The following is a 26,484-nucleotide window of genomic DNA, read 5'->3' as shown; positions in this document are numbered from 1 at the left end:
CAGTTTTGTATAATTTTTGATGGTGCCCAGAGTGGGTCCAAGCAGTGTCATCCTGTCCATAGGACTAAACGGGGAAACCGCCCTGTGCCCCCCACTTTGAGGGGCCCCATGCTTCAGGGGGATGCGGGGGCCAGGGTGGCCTAGGGTGTTAGCGGGGAGCCTGGTGCCGGCTCCAAGCATCACTTGGGGGAGAGGTTGGAAACCGGAAAGAGGTGGGGTGGGGAAAAGGGTGGAATGGGGGGGCAGGGTAGAGGCATGAAGAAGTGGAGCAGGGCAGGGGGAATCTTGTTGTGCTGGTGCCAGGCCCCCCCGCTAACCTGCTAGGCCACCTTGGACCCTGCATTCCCCTGAAGTGCAGGGCTCCCCAAAGTACAGAGCTGGGACAGTTGCCCAGGTCTCTCCTATGGATGGGATGGCTCTGAAAATATAAGCCCAAACATTGGTGGAGCCAGGCCCACATTCATAAATATTGGTGGAGCACGGGTCCATACGACTCGCCACCTATGTACAGAACATAATGCCTATCCTATTCTACATTCATAAGCTTTTACTGAGTGTAAAACATTTCTTATTCTGAATCTGTTTTATCACTATTCATATAGAATTACATGCAAAACAACTACAGTAAAATAACGGTGTTAAAGTTGAAAAATCAAGCCGTTTGTATGGATGCAGTAGTGGCCATACAGTAGCGCATTGATTCTTTGGGGAGTAGGAATATAGGGATTCTCCTCCATCCCCATTCATTCCCTTCATAGAACATTTCTGCAAACGAAGAGCAGAGCAGGCCAAAAGAAGGCAATATCTCTTTCCAGAAGTAAATTAGGTTAATCTTTAAAATATGCCTTTGGGTTTCTAAAAATGGAGCCTGGATTTCTTCAACTTTCCTAGTTCATAAATTTATAATGTTTGTGGAAGGGGGGTGATTTTTTTTTTTTTGGTAATGTGATACTTATATTGAAAAGCAAAAATCAATAAAAAACTTTAATTAAATGCTTTGGGTATCATAACCTGTTTCTAAGAACTATGAATTGTATGGCATATTTATTGTCCTCCGAATACTTTTTGGTTTTGTAAAAGTATAAACATGCCATTGGTGAGATTTTTCTTATTGCTAATAAATAGTAAAGCACTGATCACCTGATTTTATGTGTAAGGAGAAACAATTACTTTGACTGCCTGGTTTTTACAGTCAGTGAGCCATATTTGGTCTTAGTTATTCTGGTTTACACCAGTGTAACTCCATTGACTTCAGTGGAATTACTCTGAATTCATTCCCATGTAACTAAGAGCAGACATGTACCTTCTGTCACTCAGAAGTATTTTTGCAAAAACCTATTTATAATAAGCAATTCAGTCCTTTTTGTACTGTGTATATGATGGTATTAAAAACAGAAGTTATGACTATCCTGCAACTCAGATTGAAATATTAGCGGTAAAGCTAGTTTTATTCATTAACTTTCCTTGTGCCAAGGTTGTGAGAAGCATAAAAAACTGCTCTAACAAAATTCCTATGATTTTTACATTATTCAAGAATTATCCAACATAGAGAACTACAGTGATTAACTGTGGAAAAATTAAGAGACCTATTACTTGTCTTGGGAAGGACAGACATACTGTTAAGTTGACAAAAGCCACATAAAGATACTAAATGTGGCTCTAATTAGTTTTATTCACGACTCTAGTCTCTGCAGTTAGATCTTTTGATGCCAACCTGCTTCCACCTAACATGAATAATGAGAATGGTTAGCGGATAATATTTCATACTGCCACGTTCCCATGGAAGCGGCTTCCACTTGTACGCATGGTTCCAGTGACTACACTTTGATGAAGTGGTAAAAAGAAAAACACATAGCTATCTAATTTCTAGATACACAAAATCGTGGAGCTTGGCGATATGTCAGCATGTGCAAAATTACTCTTTGCCAATACAGTGAATCAGTTTATTATATCAGACTATGCTTATTTAACGCCTGTCATCCACAGGCGCTTTACAAATAATAGCTAATCAGCAATAAAGTGATATTGCAGGATATAACTTTGACACAGGTTCCATTAAACAGCCAGACTAAGTTTCCAACTTAGATTTAAAAAAAAAAACAACCTAGAAATAGTCTAAGCTCTGTATGCTGCAAATGGAAAGAATTCTGCAAAGGACATAGTAGCTAACGGCTCTCATACCATAAAATTATTAAGAGACCTCAGGAAAACCAGCAGATTTGTTTTGGCAGTTTTTAGTAGTTGGCTGGGAACATACAATTTGTAAATATGTTAAACAGAAGCCTGTAGAGCTTTCTGGATTGCAAAAGAGGCTTTAAAATCAGTACATTAGTTAATCAGCAACCAGTTAATATATCAATATTAACTGACCCCTTTTCACAAGGAACTTTACAACTGTTTGTATCACCCAGAGTTTATGCATGACCTTACTGACTGAGCGAGGCAGCGGGTTGTTGCAATAATCAAATCTTGAGGTGTCAAAAGTAAGGAAACCCATGTCAATGTCTGAATAAGACACAATGGCTATAATGTAGGATGAGGTCTTGAGTGAGACTAAGGTGCAGCAATACATTTTTCAAAATGAAAGGATTTCTCTAGATCATCCTGCATTTTTTTTTGTGTTTTTGATATTATATATCATGCTGTACCACCAGAAGTGCGGTAGGTGCTTTTCAGAACAAATGTATGGCTCCTGCACCCAAGAATTTACAATCTAATTTTAGACATAAATTAGAGTTCTACAAAAAGCATAAGTAACAAAGAGTAGAGAGAGGATGACATGAAGAAAGATAAGGGTGACAGAAATAAAATCACATTGTTATTCTGATTAGACATATGCACATCCAGATGGCTTAGTTAAAAGAATGTTCATGTTTGTTAATGATGTATTGATTGACTCTTGGTGATTATCACAGCAGAACTGCACCTTAACAAAGATTTGAACGAATAGAGTAATGAGTTGGCTGAGCTGGAAAAGTGAAGGTATTGCATACTTTGGAGATGGCAGGAAAAAAACGGTGCAGAAAGAGCAGTGGGAGAAGCATGTTGTAGAGACAAACTAATTGCTCCCACAGAGAACAATAGGTAAAGAAGAGCGAGCTTAAGAGAGGCCGGGGTGAAAGAGGACAGTGACTACTGCAATAAAATCACATGGTTTCCTCCCTGCATGTGTAGATAGTTGGCTCAGTTAAAAATTTTGATTTTTTTTTTTAATAACTGCTTGGTATTGATTCACTTCCTGGAGACATTCCAAGAAGTGCATCTTTCCTAAGAAGGGGTTTGAATGAAGGAGTCAGATGAATCAGGATAGACAAGGGGTCCAAGGCATAGGCCTTGGCCTGATAAAAGGCACAGACATGGTTGTGGGAGAAGACAAAGTAATTTATCTTGAAGAGACTATAAATTAAAGAAAAGAGTTGATGTATAAGACCAAGCAACATTTCTGCCTTCTCTCATTTGCCTGTAAAGATTGGACTGAATGTCTCTAACTGTGCTAATACCAGTGAAGCCTCAGCATAAATATCAAAACATATACAACATAATTATAATTGGTAACCCTGACAAATATTTCTCAAGGTAAGCAACTTAAAAATGAACTAAGAAGCCTAGGACTGAAGATTGAACCATACTTTACATTAGACTAGAACAGGATCGTAAAGAATGTCTGAGATTTTCAATGGGAGTTGATTTCAATGGAAATTAGAAACCTAAATTCTATTGACAATCTGGCCCTAGTTGCCCGACTGTCATTGTTTTCATTGGGATTTGGTCACTTTAGCTCCCTAGGTGTCTCTGAAAACCCCAGCCATAACTAATGACTGAGAGACGTAAAATGCTGAAAAATTAAGGGACAAATAAGTCGGCACAGAACCCAGAAAACTTATAGTTCTACATATACATTACTTGTCAGACTCAAAATAAAAACAGATCTACCTAAAAGCTGAATCCACAAATGCCATGAGAACTAAATTATACCTGTCCCTGAGGTGGAGGAAAGGATTGAGAAAGGCCTTTCCCCAAGCACTTGCACAAAGAGGTAGCTATAATTTGGGCGTACAGTGGTAGGAAGAACAATGGAGGAGGCTTGCCAGCACTGCCTTGCAGCCTTCCGCACTGCATACATTGCATCACATTGCGCTGGTTGGGCTCCAGGGAGGATTTGCCTCTAAGGAAGGGCAGCAGATGGCTTTGGGAATTCTGAAGAGGTAAAGCATCTTTAATCTGCTGGAGAGGATGTTCTGAACCGGTGCATTCCCTCCCCCCAACGCCCCCCAGCTCTCTCTGGCCAGATTTGCTCATCAGTCAGTATTGACCACTTTTGGGGGAGCAGTAATTTGCAGTTGTCTTGCATCACAGTGAGACTGCAGGCAGACTCTAGAACACCACAGATTCTTTACTGTGACTTCCTTTCGAAATTAGCTAATTATCAATTACATCTCTGTGTTAAATAAGGGTTTCCTTCCATGGGGTCTGAGTTTTCACACTACCTTCATAATGATGGAACTGTGGCACCAAACTTATTTAGTAGATTTCACAAACAGAGGATTATGATTTTCACTGTAGCATCAAACAGCAGCAGAAGCTGAGACAAGTGAAAAAGGTATTCAACTACTATTAATAATTGCAAAGGTAAAACAGAAAATATTGGTGCCACCAACATGCACACCCACTTCTCAGTGATCACCAACTTGACTTCTCTTTGAGATGGATGGAATCCCTGCAGCACCTTTAGAATCTTGACATACTTCATTTTTATTTGATTCAACTTCTCTGCGCACTCATAAAACATATTTCAGCCAAATGCTATGCTTGAGCAGCCAGCCCTCACTTCTTCCTCATGCTCAGATGATGGCATAGCTCTCTTCTCCCCATTATTTTCTCCATTCAGCAGGTCTCAGGGTGATTCAACTGTATACTCTGCAGTAGCCTAGGACAGGGGTGAGCAAACTTTTTGGCCCAAGGGCCACATTGGGGTTGCAAAACTGTATGGAAGGCCGGGTAGGGAAGGCTGTGCTCCCCAAATAGCCTGGCCACTGCTCCCTATCCACCCTCTCCCACTTCCCACCCCTGACTGCCCCCCTCAAAAACCCTGACCCATCCAAACACCCCTTCTTGTCCCCTAACCGCCCCCTCCTGGGACCCCCCCTGCCCCTAACCACCCCGGGACCCTACCCCCTATCCAACTCCCTTGCTCCCAGTCCGTTGACTGCTCTGACCTCTATCTACACCCTCGGCCCCTGACAGCCGCCCCCCCGGACTCCCATGCTTATCCAATCCCCCCCGTCCCCTGACCACCCCCTAGAACCTCCGCCTCATCCAACTGCCCCCATCACCTGACTGCCCCCTGGGACTCTCCATTCCTTGTTCAATCTTCTGACCCCGGCCCCCTTACATGATCAGAGCAGCATGTCTGACAGCCACGCTGCCCTGCTGGAGCCAGACATGCCGCTGCACTGCTCAGCAGGAGTGCGCAACCCCACCAGCTAAAGCGCTGCCCACACAGGGTAAGGGGAACAGCGGGGGAGCTCAGGGGCCGGGCAGGACAGTCCCGAGGGCCGGATGTGGCTGGCGGGCTGTAGTTTGCCCATCTCTGGCCTAGGGTCAGCCCTAGCATAGTAAGGACAGAATTTGGAGCTTTTCAATGTGATGAAACTGTCTATCAGACCTCTCAGAACTTAAATAGTGACCATTATGTATGTTTTGATCAGCAAGGATTTTTTTCATATAATTCAATTTGCCATTTAGCACAGAAGTTTGTAAACAGTTATTAATACCATTTAAAGTTGGACCTGGCCTCAGATACTAGATCCTAAATGCAAACACACGTCCCCAGCCCAGTGAACTTCAGGGAAGTTCAGATTTGTATAAAACTCTATAACTCTCTGGTTTGGGCCCATCTGTAATATCATTGAGTATCATCATATGTATACATCTACCTAATATATTATCTACTATTCTTACATTGGTACCTATCACCACAGAATTTGAGCATATGCCATATATTTGAAAAGGCACAACAATAATGCATATAGTTCACTTGGTATTGAATTACAAGTAGCTCTGGTGAATGTTAGTCTATTTTGAATTTTGGAAATAACATATCCATTGGTAAATAAACTATTGTTTTTAAAGTGTCTAGGCAGTATTTATTTTACCTGATCAGATCATTCATTCAGTTATGCATGCTTGGAAGCTCAGAAACTGATGTGCTATAAGGTTGAATAACCAGGTTATATGCATATATAAACATATTAATATAGGGCATGCCAGTCCCTCAGTGTACATAGTCACAACTAGCCACAGTAAATTGTGATATTCTTCACAGAACACAGGGGAAGCAGAATTTCAACTTGTGCTAGGACACTATGGGGTAAAAATTTCACACTTGAGCTGACAAGTGTGAAAACAACCCCCTCCCAATTCTCCCTCCCCCATCTCACCCATGCCAGACACCTATTTTGTGATGTTGTGAGGCTTGAGCTGGCTACTAATTCTTAGTAAGTCCCTTTCAATAGTGGATAAAAGAGAGAGAGAGACTAAGTGAAAGGAGGGTTAAAATTAAAAAGTCAGAATTACTCAAAGGTTACCACTTAGTACTATCTGGGACACCATAATTATTCCCTTTATTTAGAATAAGAAATAATTGGAGTAATGATTAGTATGGTTCGCAAATAGCTTTTACTGGCTACTTCTACATGTGTTTATCTTGATAAATTTGAGACTTGCTCATGTACCCAATGTCCATTATACTGCAGCATTAAACTCTGTCCGAAAGAAAGGAAAAGAAGCAATTTGGTATGATGGTGGGGTAGATGTAGATTTTAGTTAGAATAGTCCATGACTTTGCTCAAATGCAGAGAGGAGAAGAGGAAAAGTCAGCCAGAAGGATCTAGAAACACCCAGAAGTAGGGTATGGCATTACTAGACATGCTCAGTAGCTGTCTCTGAGTTTATTTAGAAAGTTTTCATTGTGGGTAATCCACCTGGTTGTTCACACCCTAGTCATCCTCTGAGAGCAGAGACAATCAGCTGTCAAGGTAGGGAAAAGTTATAAATATAGGCATTAAAGACAGGAACCAAATCCTGCAAAAAAAAAACCCAGTGCCAACTCTGTCCACATATCTATTCAAGGGACACCATCATAGAACCTAACCACATCAGCAATACCAACAGGGGCTCATTCATCTGCACATCTACCAATGTGATATATGCCATCATGTGCCAGCAATGCCCCTCTGCCATGTACATTGGCCAAACTGGACAGTCTCTATGCAAAAGAATAGATGGACACAAATCGACATCAGGAATGCATCCGATGAAGTGCATATTCACCCACGAAAGCTCATGCTCCAGTACGTCTGTTAGTCTATAAGGTGCCATAGGACTCTTTGCTGCTTTTACAGATCCAGACTAACACAGCTACCCCTCTGATACTTGATCAGGAATCAAAACATTCAAAAACCAGTAGGAGAACAATTCAATCTCCCTGGACACTTAATAAGAGACTCAAAAGTGGCAATTCTTCAACAAAAAAACTTCAGAAACAGACTCCAACATGAAACTGCAGAACTGGAATTAATTTGCAAACTGGATGCCATCAGATTAGGCCTGAATAAAGACTGGGAGTGATTGGGTTATTACAAACCTAAACCTTCCCACATAGATCATGTTTTCTAGACTTATAATCTTTTTTTTTTTTTTTTGCTCTTCTCTGGACTTTCTCCAATTTATCCACATCTTGCCTGAAATGTGATGCCCAGAACTGGATACGATACTCCAGCTGAGGCCTAATCAGCGTGAGTTAGAGCGGAAGAATTACTTCTTCATCAAGTGCTTCCTCATATCGATTCCAATTGGGTGTGCGCACGCTGCGTGCACACTCGTCGGAAGATTTGTACCCTAGCAACTCTCAGTGGGTCAGCTGGGTGCCCCCTGGAGCGGCACCGCTATGGCGCTGGATATATACCCCTGCGGACCCAACAGCCCTTCAGTTCCTTCTTACCGCCCATGACGGTCGTTGGAACTGTGAAGTGCGGCTTTGCTGATCTCCACATCCCTAGCTACTCGTAGTTCTTTACTGTTACTGTGTCTATAGTTCGAGTTCTTGTAGTTATAGTTAGTTCTTATCTTTATAGTTAGTGTATATAGTTCAGGGGGGGATCGGGGATTAGCCTCTTTCCTCCACCCCGGTGTGGGTCCATGCCCAAGGCACCGGGATTCAAACCGTGCTCGGCATGCCAAAAGCCGATGCCAGTAGGGGATCCCCACGACTCCTGCCTCAAGTGCCTAGGGGAATCCCATCTTCCTGATAAGTGCTGCATTTGCAAGTCCTTTAAACCAAGGACGAAGAAGGAGTGGGACTTTCGATTGAAGCAGCTCCTCATGGAGTCAGCACTTAGTCCTGTAGCGTCGGCGTCGAGCGCCCAACAGACTGCTTCAGTAAGGAGCGCCCCTCCGGCACCAGATCGCTTCGGTACCGAGAAGGAGTCCCGGCACTGACCCTTACCAGCACCGATATCTGCTCGGCACTGATCCCTGTCCCCGAGACCTGGGAAGCAACATAGTGCCTCAACTTCGGCTGCACGGATGGAGCGTTCTTCCAAGACTGCTCATCTGACACCATCATCTGCCACAGCACCGTCGACTGTGACTCCACAGATTGCGGCTCTGCCAAGCTCGGCACCGTCGACTCCGGTCCCACAAAGACCGTTGAGTCCAGTTCCTGACAGCTCCCCAGCTCATACTGTGGTAGAACTTGCCCTCCCTTCTACGCCGGAAATCTTCTCCACGATAAGGGAGCTCATCGCAATGACTGAGTCAACACGGCCTCAACCCCCGGCACCGCCGGTGCGGGTCATACAGTCCATTGGCAAGCCGGCCATGGTAAGGCCACCTTCCATTGGTTCACCAGAGAGACATCGTTCAAGATTCCGGTCTCGCAGACACTCTCGATTGCGCCGTTCCCGCTCTCGGCGCTGCTCGCAGTCCTGGCACCGCTCTCCATCACAGCACCAGTTGCACTTGCGGCACCGTTTGACATCTCGTTCACCAGACAGATACTCCTGGTACCGATCCAGCTCATGGCACTGATCCCGGCACCGTGTATCCTGCAGTCGCTCCAGACGAAGGGATTCGATATCTCGTTTGACCTCCCGGCACCGATACGGTAGAAGGTCCGAGTCTCGCTCGTGGTACTGTTATAGCTCCCGGTACCGCTCCCCAGTACCGCCCTGGGCCCAAGAGTCAAAATCAGTGGCACCTTCTCAGGCCTATCGGTACTGCCGTGGCCTTCCAGACACACATCGGTGTCATCGCAGGTAGGTAGCACATCCTATCATCAGGAGCGTGACTCTGACGTCCCCAGCCATATATTCTTGGAGAGACAGAGCCACGAGCAAGGGCCTTATCACTAGTCCTTCTGGCCACCGTGGGCATACCACCAAAGCCAAGGTGCACCATCAGTGGCTCAACGGTTGGCCCCATCAGAACACTGGGCACCAGAGGCAACAGTAAGTCGCCCCCCCACCCACAGGCACAGACGAGGCGCCAATATTATCTGCAGTCACCGAGGTTCCACCGGATGCAGATGACGCCCATCAAATGCAGGAGCCACCACAGGACCCTTTGGTCCTGGGCCTCTTCTCCTCCTCCTCGCCTGATGAGGCGGTGGGAGGGACATCCTCCTCAGGCCCTCCACCAATTGACCTTAGGGCCCATCAGGACTTTTTGTGCCGAGTGGCTCAGAATATGAACTTGCAGGTGGAGGAAGTCCCTTAAATGGAAGACCCGGTCGTGAACATCCTATTGGCTGATGCACCTACTAGAGTTGCTCTTCCGTTCATCTGCACTATACAAGCTAATGCGGACACCATTTGGCAATCCCCAGATTCAATTCCATCTACAGCAAGGGGAGTAGAGAGGAAATATATGGTCCCCTCAAAGGGGTACGAATATCTCTACACTCACCCGTCTCCTTGCTCTCTAGTCGTCCAATTGGTGAACAAACGGGAGCATCATGGCCAGCCAGCTCCGGCTCCTAAGTCAAAGGAGGCTAGGCATATGGACCTACTAGGCTGCAAAATATACTCGGCTGGGGGCCTGCAGCTTAGGGTGGCGAACAAACAAGCCCTCCTAAGTAGGTATAACTTTAACACTTGGGTGTCCATGGGGAAGTTTACGGAGCTTCTTCCCCAGGAGTCCCATCAAGAATTCATGGCCCTACTTGAGGAGGGTTAAAAGGTAGCAAGAACCTCCCTCCAGGCCTCTCTGGATGCAGCGGGATCTGCAGCCAGAACTCTGGCATCAGTAGTAATGATGAGGCGTATCTCCTGGCTCCAGATATCCGACCTTCCCCCTGAATTGCAACAAACTATTCAGGATTTACCCTTTGAAGGCCAGGGCCTTTTCTCAGACAAGACTGACCCCAGGTTGCAAAGCCTGAAGGACAATCGTGTTATAATGCGCTCACTGGGTATGCACACACAAGTGACACAACGCAGGACCTTCAGGCCCCAGATACACTGTCCTTACGCCCAGACTAGGCCGTGTCAGGACTTTACTAGAAGGCATGGCAGGCGGAATCGTCGGAGACAGTCTGGCCCTCAAGGAGCTCAAAATCAGGCGCCCCCTAAACCACCAGCAGGGCCTAAGCAGAACTTTTGATGAGACGCCTGAGGACGCCCCACCAGTTACCCCACTGGATCCTTCTCCCTTTTTCAACCGCCTCTCCCGATTCTTCCCTGCCTGGTCCCAGCTAACTTCAGATCGCTGGGTCCTGCGCACGGTGGAAGAGGGATACCACCTCCAGTTTGCCTCAACCCCACCTTCCCACCCTCCCCACCCGTCCCTTTTCAGGGACCCCTCTCACGAGCAATTCCTCCTACAAGAGGTTCAGTTGCTCCCAGCCATGGCAGCCATAGAGGAGGTGCCAAAGGACATGAGAGGCAAGGGGTTTTATTCCTGCTACTTCTTATCTCCAAGGCAAAGGGAGGTCTATGACCGATCCTAGACCTGCAAGAATTCAACAAATTCATGATAAAGCTGAAGTTCTGCATGGTATCCCTGGGGACCATTATCCCATCCCTGGATTCGGAAGACTGGTATGCCGCCCTCAATATGAAGGACGCGTATTTCCATATCGCAATTTACCCACCACACAGACAGTACCTCCATTTTGTGGTCAACCACCAACACTTCCAGTTTACTGTACTTCCATTTGGACTGTCTACAGCTCCGTGTGTCTTCACAAAGTGCATGGCTGTAGTCGCCGCCTCCCTCCGCCGTCGTCGAGTACACATCTACCCGTATTGCGACGATTGGCTCATTTGAGGGACTTCCCAATGGCAAGTATTACAGCACCTGCACATCGTCAGAGACCTTTTCAGGAGTCTAGGTCTCATGATCAACACAGAAAAGTCTACCCTCATGCCCTCACAGAGAATAGACTTCATTGGAGCGGTTCTGGACTCCAGTCTGGCCAGAATCTGCCTCCTGCAGTCGCGTTTTCAGACAATGGCTTTATTAATCCAAAGTCTTCAAACCTTCCCGACAACGTCGGTGCGCACCTGCCTCAGCCTAGTAGGTCACATGGCCTCCTGCACCTTCGTGACCAAGCACACCAGGCTATGCCTTCATCTCTTCCACGCCTGGCTTGCTTCAATGTACCAACCACGCAGAGACAGCCTGGACTCGGTGCTCACTATCCCCAGGAAGGTTCTGGGCTCCCTAACCTGGTGGCTAAACCCCACTCTAGTCTGTGCAGGGATGCCATTCCACCCAGCTCAACCCTCGATGGCCCTAACCACGGAGGCGTCATCTCTGGGTTGGGGTGCACACCTCGGGGGACTCCGCTCTCAAAGCCTCTGGTTGCCTCAAGAACTGGCTTTACACGTCAATGTGTGGGAGCTGAGAGCAGTTCGCCTAGTATGCCAGGTTTTTCTAGACCATCTGCAAGCCCGTTGTGTATCAGTGTTCACGGACAACACAACGGCCATGTTTTACATAAACAAGCAGGGTGGAGCACGTTCCTCCCTCCTTTGCAAAGAAGCCGTCCACCTTTGGAACTTTTGCATAGCCCACTCCATCGAATTGGTAGTGTCTTTTCTCCCAGGAGTTCAGAACACCCTGGCAGATCACCTCAACAGATCCTTCCTATCTCACGAGTGGTCAATTCGCCCGGACGTCATCCATTCTGTTTTCTGGAAGTGAGGGTTTCCCCATATAGACCTATTCGCCTCCCTAGAGAACAGGAAATGCCAGGTGTTCTGCTCTTTCCAGGGACGCTCCCCGGGCTCCCTCTCAGACGCATTCCTGATCCCGTGGAAGAAGTATCTACTTTATGCCTTCCCACCGTTTCCACTCATCCACAGAGTCCTACTCAAGCTCCGCAGGGACAGAGCCCACCTGATCCTGATTGCTCCAGCGTGGCCGAGGCAACACTGGTACACCACGTTGTTTGACCTCTCAGTGGCAGACCCAATTTCCCTGCCACTCTGGCGAGACCTCATAACACAGGACTTCGACAGGCTTCACCATCTGGACCTGCAGTCCCTTCATCTCACAGCTTGGTTGCTGCGTGGTTGAGCCAGTTTGAATTGCGTTGCTCTGCCTCAGTCCAACAGGTGCTCTTGGGCAGTAGGAAGCCTTCCACTAGGATGACATATCTCGCCAAGTGGAAGCGTTTCTCCTGTTGGTGCTCTCAGCGTAACTTAGTCCCCAGGCAGGTATCTGTTCCCACTGTCCTGGACTACCTCTGGTCCCTAAAAGATCAGGGCTTAGCAGTGTCTTCCATAAAGGTGCATCTGGCAGCCATTTCCGTCTTCCATCCAGGGGAAAATGACCAATCAATCTTCTCTCACCCTATAGTCTCAAGGTTCCTCAAAGGACTGGAACGTTTGAATCCTCAAATTAGATGCCTTACCCCTACCTGGGATCTAAACCTGGTGCTAATCAAGCTTATGGGTGCTCCTTTCGAACAACTGGCTACCTGCTCGCTGCTGTACCTTTCCTGGAAGACAGCCTTCCTCGTCACTATTACTTCAGCGAGATGAGTATCTGAGCTTCGGGCTTTGATAGCGGACCCCCCGTACACTGTACTGCATAAGGACAAGGTACAGCTGCGACCGCACCCCTCTTTCCTCCCTAAGGTGGTGCCTGCCTTTCATGTCAACCAAGACATCTTCCTCCCAATCTTCTTCCCGAAGCCGAACTCATCACGTCGGGAACAACAACTACATACCCTGAAAGTCCGCAGGGCTCTAGCCTTTTATATCGAGAGAACCAAACCCTTCCGAAGGTCACCTCAGCTCTTTGTAGCTGTCACGGACCGGATGAATGGCTTACCAGTCTCTTCCCAACGGATTTCATCTTGGGTAACATCCTGCATTCGCACATGCTATGAATTGGCTCACATTCCGGCTAGCCACCTCACCGCCCACTCTACTCGGGCGCAAGCTTCATCTGCTGCCTTCCTGGCCCACGTCCCCATCCAGGAAATATGTCGGGCAGCTACCTGGTCATCAATTCACACCTTGCCGCACATTAGGCATTGGTTCAACAATCCAGAGATGATGCAGCATTTGGCTCAGCAGTTTTGCATTCTGCAACATCTCGCTCCGACCCCACTGCCTAGGTAAGGCTTGGGAATCACCTAATTGGAATCGATATGAGCAAGCACTCGAAGAAGAAAAGAAGATTACTCACCTTTGTAACTGTTGTTCTTCAAGATGTGCTGCTCATATCCATTCCAAACCCGCCCTCCTTCCCCTCTGTTGGAGTAGCCGGCAAGAAGGAACTGAAGGGCCGTTAGGTCGGCAGGGGTATATATCCAGCACCACAGCGGCGCCACTCCAGGAGGCGCCCAGCCAACCCACCGAGTGTTGCTAGGGTAAAGATCTTCCGACGAGTGTGCATGCAGCGCGCGCACACCTAATTGGAATGGACATGAGCAACACATCTTGAAGAACAACAGTTACAAAGGTGAGTAACCGCCTTTTCCCGTGTCTTGCTGAAAACATTCCTGCTAATACATCCCAGAATGATGTTTGCTTTTTTTTTTTCCACTAATGTTACACTGTTCACTAATATTTACCTTGTGATCTATTATGGCCCCCAGATCCCTCTCTGCAGTACTCCTTCCTAGGCAGTCATTTCCCATTTTGTATGTGTGCAATTGATTGTCCCTTCCTAAATGGAGTACTTTGCATTTATCTTTATTGAATTTCATCCTGTTTACTTAAAACCATTTCTCTAGTTTGTCCAGATCATTTTAATTTTAGTCCTATCCTCCAAAGCACTTGCAACCCCTCCCAGCTTGGTATCATCAGCAAACTTTATAAGTGTACACTTTATGCCATTATCTAAATAATTGCTGAAGATATTGAACAGAACCGGACCCAGAACTGATCCGCATGGGACCCCACTTGTTATGCCCTTCCATCTTGACTGTGAACCACTGATAACTACTCTCTGGGAATAGTTTTCCAACCAGTTTTGCAAAACAACAAAAAAAAATACATTGCATTTCAATCCAAAGGTTTGATTTCATAACTAGAGAGACATATTCTGAATTCTGATTCACTGGTATAAAAGCAGAGTACAAATTATCAGACATTTCAGATACTTTCAGTATCACCAGATCCAATTTATTTTATATTATAGATAAAAATGAATTATAAGAACATCTTGTTTAATGCAAGTTACAGAGTTAACAACAGCAATACAATTATGGGCACAAGATAAAACCATGGAAAGAATATGATATAGATACAAGAGTTCCTCTGAATAGAGAAACAAGGGATGCAGATGAAAACATATTACACGCTGGTATTTTAAAAGATGGTTTAACTCAATGTGGTGAAAAACCAGAAAGAGTTGATGGTTCCCTGGCTATATAACTGACCCTTTCTATGAATGTGATGAATGGAAGTGCGGTGTTTATTAAAAGAGTCTCTCCTGAGGCTAGTCCTCTTCTCCATCATCAGTACATCCTCTTCCTTAACAATCCACCTGTCCAGTGATAGGGCATTTGGACTGCACCATTTAGTGATTATAGGCCATTCAGCTACAGCAATAAAAGTATTTTCTGTGCTTGTGATTTATTCTTAGGTGAATTATGATCTATACCTAAAATAGCTAAATGGGTTTTCTGTAAAGTTTGTTCACCAATAATTAGTTCAAATTGTTGGAGAGTTCTGCTATATATTGTTCTAAATGAGTATGCTCAGCTGTCTTCCTTCCAGCACTGCTTATTTCACACTCTGCATGTTTTATTTGATCTGCTCTTCTTGAGGTCAGTCTTGTGCAAAATCTGATATTAGGTGATGAAGTGCATAGTGAAGACTGAGCTATGTACTTGTATTTTATGCACATCAGTCAGAACAGAACCAGCTCATGCATGTTATAGTTTCTAGCCCATGCCATATTGCCAAGATTGTACTCTTACTGACCTGGTATTTGAGAAGAAGTGCATATAAATGAGTAATTGGCTCTTATTCTTGATATTAAGAAAGAAAAGTCATATGAGGCCTGATTTTCAGTAATGCTGACCATATCTTTAGAGTCCCTGGAAGCTGGGGTTACTCAACACGTCTGCATAATGTTCCTTTTCAGCAATTTCAAGTATCTTTCCTTATATTTTTAAGAATATTGGTCAATTTCTGCAAATGCTGAAATATTGCTAAATGCTAAAGTTTTTACTGATTCTGCATCAGTTCCAATAACATTATTTCATGCGTACATGCTAGTTATCCAATTGAAGAACTTCTTTTAGGACATATTAATCAGTTTTTTTTACATTTTTTATTTCTGAAATTGTGTACAACAAGAAGCACATAACATAAACTACATGCACACAAACATTTCTGTTCACATCTTATAATTCTTGTTAAGTTCTCTAACACTCCTATATGGTTTATATTTCACCTGACTTCAATGGGCTTTGCATCAGGCCTTGTATGACTAGATGCCATAAAGTATGTCAAGTGAGAAATACTATAATGCTAACACAAAAATAGACCTAGATCTTGGTGTAACATCCCAGGGTACAATTCAGAATAATGAGCATCTTTGTCACCCCTGCCCTGCAACCTTGTGTGCCTTACAGTGCCTAGCTGATGTAGCTCCCACTTGAGCTGCTCACAAACAGCCTTCCAGCATGCAAGCCTGACCCTGAGTGTCTGTGTTTAACTGCAGTCTTCTAGCCACACTTGGGTTACACTCTGGCTCTTGCCAGCCTTAGTTATGCTTCAGGGTGACCCCAACACACCCCCAGTCCCAGACTTCCTACCAGAAATGTATGTCCTGTATTGCCCTACCTTTAATCCGTTATTCCTTAACGGGAATAATATGCCATCTTATCTCATATAGTTATTGAGACAGTTCAATTTAAACACACTGGATTAGATAAAACAGTAAAACAAGTTTATTAACTACAAGAGATTGATTTTAAGTAAGTACGAGTAATGAGGCATAAAGTCAGAAATGGTTACAAGAAAAATAAAAATAAGACACCTACTAATACCCAACTTAACAAACTATATCAGATTCAAGCAAAGTTCCTCACCACATGCTTTCACACTGACCAAACCTTGTAGGTCCAGACCCCTCCCCCAGAGTCCAATGCTTTCTTCCCTTTTCTCTTCAGGTGCAGTGAATGAGACAGACAGGGCAAGAAAGAGGGGCACCGTTAGGTGTTTATTTCTCCTTTTTAATAGTTTAATTCCCTCTCTTGAAAAACATTTCTATCTGGGCACTAGGCAACAAAGAGTCTATATGGAAGGAAGTTCCCTGCTGGTTTTTTTCTCACTTGCTTAAGTTTTCTTTGAGTCCCTTCCTGCTTGATGACTCTGTTCACTGGTTAAATGAAAATTAAGCAGAGCACACATTTCTTTGTTTAGGACAGACCTGTTTGCCAATCTCTCTTTGGGCAGGGCTGTGAGGTTTTGGAACATGTTAATAACATCAGACTGGGAAATCTTATAACTTTACATACAATATTGCCACACATTTTATCAGGACAATACTGAGTAGCAAATTATGAGTTTTCAGATGAGACCTTGTGCCTTGTACAAAATTATTACAATAATGTGTAGGGTGTGGATACAGGGGTCTATTTTGTCACACTGGCATAGGGCCTCAAGCTCCAGTCCAGCTAAATCTGTAAGCATGGGCTTAACTTTAAGTATGAGAATAGACCCACTGATTTACATACATGAGTAACCCCAGTTGACGTTAAATTGCATTAAAACACTTGCTGAATTCATGCCAAAAGCATCAGTTCAAGCAGCTAGGTCAGTAGCTTGGCATGGATGTTCAGGATGATTATTTTTCTGTTACGCTTATAATCATTGTGAACACAAACTGTATGCTTGCAAGCCAGCAGAATTTATAAACTAGTAAGGCCCAATTATTTCACTTGAAGGAGTTTACAAACTCCATCACAAAGTTCTTCAAGGGAAAAAAAAAAACTGAAGTGAATCTGTCTATCTACCTGAACATCAAATGAAGGTTATAAACTTAAAAATCAACACTCAAAAATTGGAAAAAAAATTCTCATTAACATTAATTCAGACAATCTGCATATATTGTGTGTTGTCTTTTGTATTCCCATGTTGCTCCTTAGATATATACATTAAAATAGAAGCATTCAATTCACACCAAGAAAGATCCACAATGTGCAACATTGCTGTGTTTGTTATTTTGAGATCTTTAAAATTTCATTTCTTGGCTTTCAGGTAGAGCTGGGTGTGATAAGGTGTACCAGGCCCTTTGAGGGCCCCTGCTAGAGGCCTGGTGGTCCTACTACACCTCACCCCAGAAAAAGAGCAGTGAAGGTGGGTCTTTCAGGCCTGCCTAGAAAGGTTGTGGGAAAGCAGCCTATCAGAGCCCAGTATGCTCAGTTAAAAAGAGCTGCAGGGCCTAAGCAACTCAATTGCTGGTAGGGAGCAGAGAAGCAAGGAAGTTGCTGGAGCTCAAGGGAGAATTTGAAGGTGGCTTCTAGTGACACTGGTATTCCATGAAGAAGAAATTCAGCCCTGTGGTAAAGGTATAAAATGTATTTTTCAGAGCTCTGAAACTATTTGAAAATTTGGGTAGAATTTGGCAAATAGTTTTGGCCAAAAAAAAATAAATAAAAATAAATTAGATCTGGAAACTGTAATGGCGCTTTGTTTAGAAATTTGGGGGGGGGTTTTTGGAAAAGTGTGAATACCTAAAAAAAAACCCTGAAAAACTTTTTTTTTTTTTTCAGGCTGAACAAAACATTTCATTCTACTTAAAATTATTTTTCTGCTTTTTTGTTTTCCTAATCTATGAAGAAAAGAATAAATCTGTTTCAGTTTGAAATGAATCTTTTTTTATTTTTGATTCAGCTCTCAAACTTAAAAATTCATTATGCATGTCTTTCTGTTCTAAAGCATTGAAATACATAATATAAATTTCACATAAATGTGTATGCATTTATACATAAATATATAGAACAGTACTTAGTTGTACCTTTATACATACAAACATATATCCAATAACTGATGTCACTGACTTTTGACATATGTGACAGTCTAACCATCTGAAGCTGCATACCTGAGAGGTGTTAAATCATAGAAATGTAGGTCTGGAAGAGGCTTTGAGAAGTAATCTAATCCACCACACCGTGTTGAAGCAGGACCAGCTATACCTGGTCAACCCTGACACATGATTGTCTGATCTCTTGTTCAAAAACCTCCAGTAATGGGGTTTCAACAGCCTCCCTTGGAAGCCTATTCCAGTGCTTACCTTCTCTCACAGTTAAAAAGTTTTTTTTTCTTAATATCTAACCTAAATGTCCCTTGCTGTAGATTAAGTACATTAGTTCTTGTCTACCTTCAGTGGACATAGAGAACCATTGATTTCTGTCTTTTGTAACAGCCCTTAACCTATTATCAAGTCCCCCCTCAGTCTTCTTTTTCTGAAGGCTAATCATGTCTGTTTTTTTTTAAACTTTTCTTCATAGATTAGGTTTTCAAAACCTTTTCTTATTTTTGTTGCTGTATTCTGGATTCTCTCGAACTTGTCCACATCTTTCCTAAAGTATGGCACCTAGAAATGGCCCTCATATTCCAACTGAGGTCTCATCAGTGCTGAGTACAGTGAGACAATTACCTGTCTGGTCTTACATACAGCATGTCTGGTTATGCACCCCAGACTTTTATTAGGCTTTTTTGCAACTGTATCACATTGTTGACTCGTATTCAGCAGTACTACAGCTGAGCCAATTATTTCTCATTTCATAGTTGTGTGTTTGATTTTTCCTTCCTAAGGGTAGTACTTTGCCTTTACTGAATTTCAATTTGTTGATTTCAGACCAGTTCTTCAATTTATTTAGGTTATTTTGAATTATAATCCTGTCCTCTAAAGTGCTTGCAACCCCTCCCAATGTAGTGTCATCTACAGATTTTATAAGCATACTCTCCTCTCCATTATCCAAGTCATTCATGAATATTTTGATTAGGACTGCACCCAGGGCTGACCCCTGTGCGACCTCACTAGATACACGCTCCCAGTTTGAATGCAACCATTGATAACTAACTACTCTTTGAGTATTATCTTTCAACCAGTTGTCCACTCACTTCATAGTAATTTCATCGAGCATCAATTAATGCTTGCAGAATGCTTTGAAATCCTCTGATGAAAATGCTCTTACAAGTACAAATTGTTATTGTTTTATTAGTGGAAAAGTTCAGGCTAGATTCCCTTTTCTATTCATTTGTGAAGCAGTCTACTCCCCCCATGCCATATGTTTTTGGCGATATGATGCTCATCTGCCATAGGGAGCATTCCACATAAAGAAAAGCATTCATAGACAGATGGCTGACTCTGGACTGTTGCTGACCAATATTAGTAAAGAGATGTTGTTCCTAATCAGAACAGACACTGGTATCTTTCTCATGTAAATTATTATTTCTAACTAGCACTTCCCAAGTCATTACAATCCAATGTTGGATTCCCTGTGAGAATATGGAATTGCTAAGCAACATGATTGGTCAGCTAGTTCTCTAAGTGACAGCTGACTTTAAAACAAGATTTCTATAATATTTTCTGAAATGTAAAATATTTTAAAAATTGATTCCATATTTAACGTGAGGTTTCCTTTGAACTGAAGAAAATGAGAGTCATTTAAAAAAAAATTGGAATTCCAGACCAAAAGTTCTTATTGGGACAAAGTTTCCACTGCAGCTGTCCATGTGCAAGCATCAGAGGTCATTAATTAGCATTAGGATCTAAGGGATTTTAATGGTATAACTGGAAGGTTGCCCACATGTCCCTAGAAAATTATAAGCAGAGATTCTCTAGCTAAAACTGATAACCAGATGGATAAGTATGAAGCTAATGTTATTTCTTCTGGGGCCAGAATGTCAAAGTGAATATTTAATTAGGTTTTTTTTCATTTTTTTAAAAAGCAGTTTGCATGAACCACACAGAGCAAAAATAAAATATCAGTTTAAAAATTCAACTAAAAAATCTCAAGTATAAAACTCATTTAAATTTATATTAGAAAAACAGGGTGAAGAAGTAAAGCTTCATTTTTATCGGAGATGAGTAAATAAGGTACTTAAGTCATTGTTTGCAGGCTGGAATACTACAGAGTTTGACTTATATTAGAATCAGCCTGAGCCTTAAAGCTCAGGTCAAGATCCAAACTTTCAGGATCTCTAGCTCTAGGGTTTGGCTCAACTGACCAAAGAGACAAGGATCAGTTACAGAGAGGCTGAATCTGATTTCTGATCAATTTCACACTGTAGAAACTTCAATAAATAGACTTATTTCTGATTTACCCCCATCTTAAATGGGTCAGAATTAGGCCCAGATTTTGGATCCAGATCTGGATCTGAAATTTCCACAAATTCAAGGATATTCAGATCTATGGTTCTGGTTCATATCAGTATCTTGTTATTATACGATGAACTGCATATCAAGGTATCTGAAAGCGTGTCAATAAATTGTAAATAATGGTCATACAATGACCATGTAGCCAACCCAAACACCCATGGTGTGTTCATCAGCAGCTCAGATACACAGCACAGGACATCAGAGCTTGCTTGCTTGCTTGATAGATGGAATACTGGCAAGGACATTGGGATTAATGTTACTGCAGTACTACTGGGGGTCTTTTAAGTTCCATCTGTCTAGCCAGACAAGCAGATGTGGCTGAGCCAACTAGACGTCCCTTTAAAATCTCATTTAGAGAACAGCTGCTACAACAGTGCAGCACCCTGGCAGTGAGCATGCTTAGTCAAAATTTGTATGATTTAACAAAAAGAAAGTCATACCTTCAGAAACAATTGTGGTATAAGTTATGATCAGCCATGTAACATCTAACAAAACAAATCAAGTTAGAGAAGTGAGGGTGATTTAAGCTGGCAAATTCGGAATACACAATAAGGTCAATATTTCCTTGGACCATGTGCAGGCTATGAACCATAGAAGGTCAGTCAGATTTTTCCTAATTGCATCTCATTGAAGTGGCTGCGCAGAGATTAATTATTAGCAGTGATAATGTATCTATCCTATCTAACCCCTCAGTTGTCTATTACTCCCTATCTAGCAATGCTGTGGTTGTGGAGTGGTTAATTTCTAGGAGCAGAGCCACACTGTGACAGGTTGACAGGTTGTTCCCCTCCCCACCCTTTTTCAAGGTATCACCTAATGTACCGGGGTCCCACTGAGCCCACCTGTGCCACCAGCTTCGGCTCCCTCTCCATGTCCTGCTGTGCAAGGCCCTCAAGCCTCCTCTTGTACACACACAGGTAGGGCCACACCCAGCTGAAAAAGGACATTCAGACACTGAGATCAGCTCTGTGTGGGAAAACTCAGCTCGGGAATTGCCCTGCACTTAAATGCACATACCCTCTGGAGTGTAAACCCAAAATTATATTGTCTTGCACTGTATAGAGATCTGTACAGCATAAGCTTATGAAATTTGCTTCCTCCCTCAAGGTGGAAGAAGATATGAACAGCTTCCCCTTCCCCCTCCCCCATGAATTACACAAACTGGTTTTAGAATAAACAAAAATAAGTTTATTCACTACAAAAAGTAGATTTTAAGTGATTATAAGGGAGAGCAAACAGATTTACTGAGTAAATAAAACAAACATGCAGTTTGTCTGTGGTTGTCACTATACTGCACACTGTGGCCCTTAAAAATTCATGGACACAGGAGGGGAAAAACTCCCATCTTTCTGCTGCAAAAGTATACACCCCACATTTTGAGCTCAAAGAAAAAAAATCCTCTCAGCTACAGTTCAAGACATATGAAACAATGCTGAGGAGTTCTGAGCCTAGCTGCTAAAAGGCAATGATACACAAACTCATTAGGCAATTTGCTACAGTATGACTGAAATAATTCTTCAAGTAGGCTGAGCTGCTGGTTCTTCCACCAAATACCATCCCTTCGCATCAGCTTTCTCCGTCCATTCTTTTCTCTCAAGAACTACCTCAACCATTGATGTAATTCTTAGTTCTAAAGGAGACACCAAAGTGCAGCAGACTGAGAATTTATCTTAGAACCACCTTCTCTCTCTCACAATTTCCTACCCTCATATTCTATTTTTCACCACTCTCCACTTTTGTGATCTACATTTTGGTTTGGTGGATTTGTCAAAATGAGACAATGAGGAGTGGTACTTCCGACAGCTTGAATCATGATGGTTAGCTTGAAGTAGCATTGCCATCTTCCTTCACAATAATGGCTCTTACCTCAATTACAGGTAGTAAGATGATAATTATATAAGCAGGGAGGGTCTTTGGTACTGGTGGGACCATTTTCACTGATCAAAGCTCTCTTCCAGTTATAGCTAATCTTGAGAGAATGATACTTATAATAAACAAAACAGATCTCAGAAAAGATCTTTGAACCATGTGAGAGAGAATGAAAACTTGGGTGTAAATATAGATTTTTTTTGTCACTTACAGTAATTATGGATAATAGGCAAAACTGAAATAAGAAACAACAATTAAAATACAAAGTTTGCCATTTAGCTGTATTTCGGTACCTGTACTTTACTGCTGTTAGGTCTGTGCACCTGACAGTTCATAAATGGTTCACTAATGAAGACTAGCATACCAGTTATGATGACTAGAACAGATTACAGAAGATGCATTTTTAACTGTGCTAATTGGAAAAAAAGCTTTTTCTTTCTTTCTTTCTTTCTTTCCACTACTATGGAGAATTTCATCAAAGTTTTACCAATTAAGTGGGCTTCTGGAGTTAGGGAAAATTTCTTCATTCAGATTTACATGATGATTCTTTACTGCCCTTATGAGTATTGAACACACATCAGCGTCAATGGAAACTTAACACAAATAAGATAATAATACAAGAGTCAAGAATGGCCACACAGAGCAGAATTTTGCCATGCTGTTATATGCTGTCTTGTGATCAATGAGAGAATTTCTCTTCTGCTGTAACAAGAGTGTGCCAGAGTGCATGAAGGAAGGAGGTGGAATTATTGATTAGTTTTTACCATTTAAACAAATCAGTTCTCTCATAGCCACATAACTAACTAAGCCAGATTGGGGAAGGAAGTGCTGGTTTAGTCCAAAAAGACAAAACCAAAAATAACCCCTGCACAAGCAAAACCATCAACAACAACCCCTACCTTTTCTCTCAGAAGTGTTTTTGGGAACCCCCGGGATAAGTCACCTGCGGCAGGGATGATTAGACAATATCTGAACAGGTCGTGAAATCCACCAGTAATGGAGAAATCTCTCTAACTCAGCCTCCCTTTTTGATTATACCATTTTAATGAAGAGTTCTAGGGCATCCTTTTCAATTCATATCTGATTACATGAGAATGAGACTTGTGTGCTAGAGCTTTAGTGCAATATGCAGAGATTTGTGGGAGGAGGGATTTACAAAATGTGGGTCCTCAGTGCAAGGTAAAATGACCTACCCTCTCTTGCCCTTCTCCATATACCCCTCACCCCCAACCTCTTACCATGGGCAAAAGCTAGATAGGAAAACAGAATAGTAATATGCAGTGGGACATTTCCCCCCGGCTTCCATCAGCCTAAAGGAAGCTGCTGGGTTCTTCCCCTATTTCCTTTTCCATAAGCCAAGCTAGGCTGCTAACCACCATCAGAGCTAGAACTCCATCTATCTTAAAATAATTGGCATAATTTTTTCTGTGAAAGGGATTTCTTGTATAAAATGGACCTATCATCTTTCACAGCTCCTGACATAAGGAAGAAGTGAGAAAAAGGTAAGCTCAAACAAGCCAGAAAAAACTTATGGTAAGAGACTGATAAGATGATAAACACTGGGCCAGAGCATATCCTCTCTGTCCAATCTTCTCACTCCTAGGGTACGTCCAGAATACCCGCTGTATCGGCGGGTAGCGATCGATTTATCGGGCATCGATATATCGCGTCTCATCTAGATGGTAAAGATGGTAAAGAAGGGATAGAGGAAGTAAAGAAAGGTAGAGGTAGAGAAACAAAACCGTTCTTCAGAGTTTCTGGGACAGGGGCCCTTCAGTCAGAGTAGCAATCAGCATTTCCAGAGAATGTCCTTTCTCCCCACATACATTTGCATAAGTTTTGCTATGACCATTTGGTAAATTAAAATTTGCCTTGTTTCTTCTATTTCTACTTGTACTTTCAAGGATATTCCCAGTAGTAATGTACTGTAAACATCTACGGACAAATTCTCAGCTGGTATAAATTGTCACAACTCCACTGACTTCATTTACATCAGCTGTCGGTCTGCCCTCTACTTTCCAATATGCCACAGATTGACGGGCAGCAGGATGCAGACAGCATCCTGCGTGAAAGACCATAGGCAAATATTTTCTTTAGGGCCAAAGTTCCCTTCCAAAGCTACAGCATCTCATGAGCAAACACCATTAGCTGATGGCAAAATGTAGTGAGTTCCCCTGTCTAATATGTGTGGCAGTTTCGTGATTCATTACTTCACTATAGATTCAGTTGGGTTTTAGTTCCTATTAACCATTTGATAGCACTTGAATCAGTCACTGGCAGTAGGACCTTTGTAAGCTCTTTGAGTCAGGAAGCCGTCTACTACTTTGGGTTTTCACTGCGTCTAGCAAATGGGGCCCTGTTCTTGGTTGGTCCCTATGCATTATTGTAATGAACATGAGTAATTTGTTTACAACAAATCCTTCAATAAGGAAGAAAGGACAAATTGCACATTTCTTGTAACCATTTCAGAAAATACCTAGCACACAGTAATACAAAATAAAATGTAAGAAAACTACGGATGTTAAAGTGTGGCTTTTGGACCTTACAGTAAAGTGTTCCTGTGTTAAAACAGTTTCCTCACCTGATGAAAATTGTCTACAAAGAGGGTGTAGGTGGTAAAGAGACTGATAGCCTTATTCACAACATTTCAATCTCCCTGTCAAATATAGTTTAAAAATAACATGAGAGTGTGTTTGATACAAATTGCAGCCAGACTATACATTTGTAGTTGCTATTAGTGAATAGAAACCAGGCATTATGATCTGAAATGCATTTCATTCAGGTGTGTCTGAGGCACTTAGGTTGGAAAATAAATGAAATATTTTATATAAGAGATCTGATTAATATGAGCTATGGCCGGGGTTGAATTTATAAGTGAGTGAGAAATTGCTCCTTGGCATTCCTAATCTTTTTTGTTGTGTAACAGTCATGGAGTACCAAGTGCCATGAACAGCACTTTAAACTTAAAGCTAACTTGATTGTTAGCCAGTATGTTTGAGCAACATTTGTGTTTACAGTAACACAGCCTGTGCTCTGTATCTTCTCAATTCAGTATCTATACATAACAAATTACGGGGGAACTCAAGTGAACCCATAAACCTAGTAGTAATTAATGTTTATGCAAGTACCTTCTTCTGGTATATATGTCACATTTTTCTGAGGGCAACATAAAATCCTCTCTGTAGTATGGATCCATGGTGTTCCCTTCCATCCTGAAGACTAGAGCTGGGTGAATCTTCCAGGACGAGGTCAGTGAGAGGACTGGAGGTCCCAGAGGACTGGAGAAGGGCAAACATAGTACTTATTTTTAAAAAGAACAAAGAATTATAGACCTATCAGCCTAACTTTGATAACTGGAAAGGTACTGGAACGAATTATTAAACTGTCAGTTTGTAAACACCTAGAGGATAGCAGGATGATAAGTAATAGCTAACATTGATTTGTCAAAAACAAATCATGCCAAATTAACTTAATTTCCTTCTTTGACAGGGTTACTGACCTGATGGACAGAGGGGAAGTAGTGGATACAAAATAGCTTTATTTTAGTAAGTCTTTTGACACTGTCCCACATGTTATTCTCATAAGCAAACTAGGGAAATGTGATCTGCATTATATTACAATAAAGGGGTGCAAAACTGGTAGACTGTACTCAAATAGTTATCAATAGTTGACTGTCAAACAGGGGTGGGGGGGAGGATCTAGTAGGATCCCACTGGTGTCCAGTATTATTGAATATTTTCATTAATTATTTGG

The sequence above is a fragment of the Gopherus evgoodei genome, chromosome 3, assembly GCF_007399415.2.
Source record: "Gopherus evgoodei ecotype Sinaloan lineage chromosome 3, rGopEvg1_v1.p, whole genome shotgun sequence".
NCBI lineage: Eukaryota > Metazoa > Chordata > Testudines > Testudinidae > Gopherus > Gopherus evgoodei.
Note: the sequence above shows the minus strand (reverse complement) of the source record.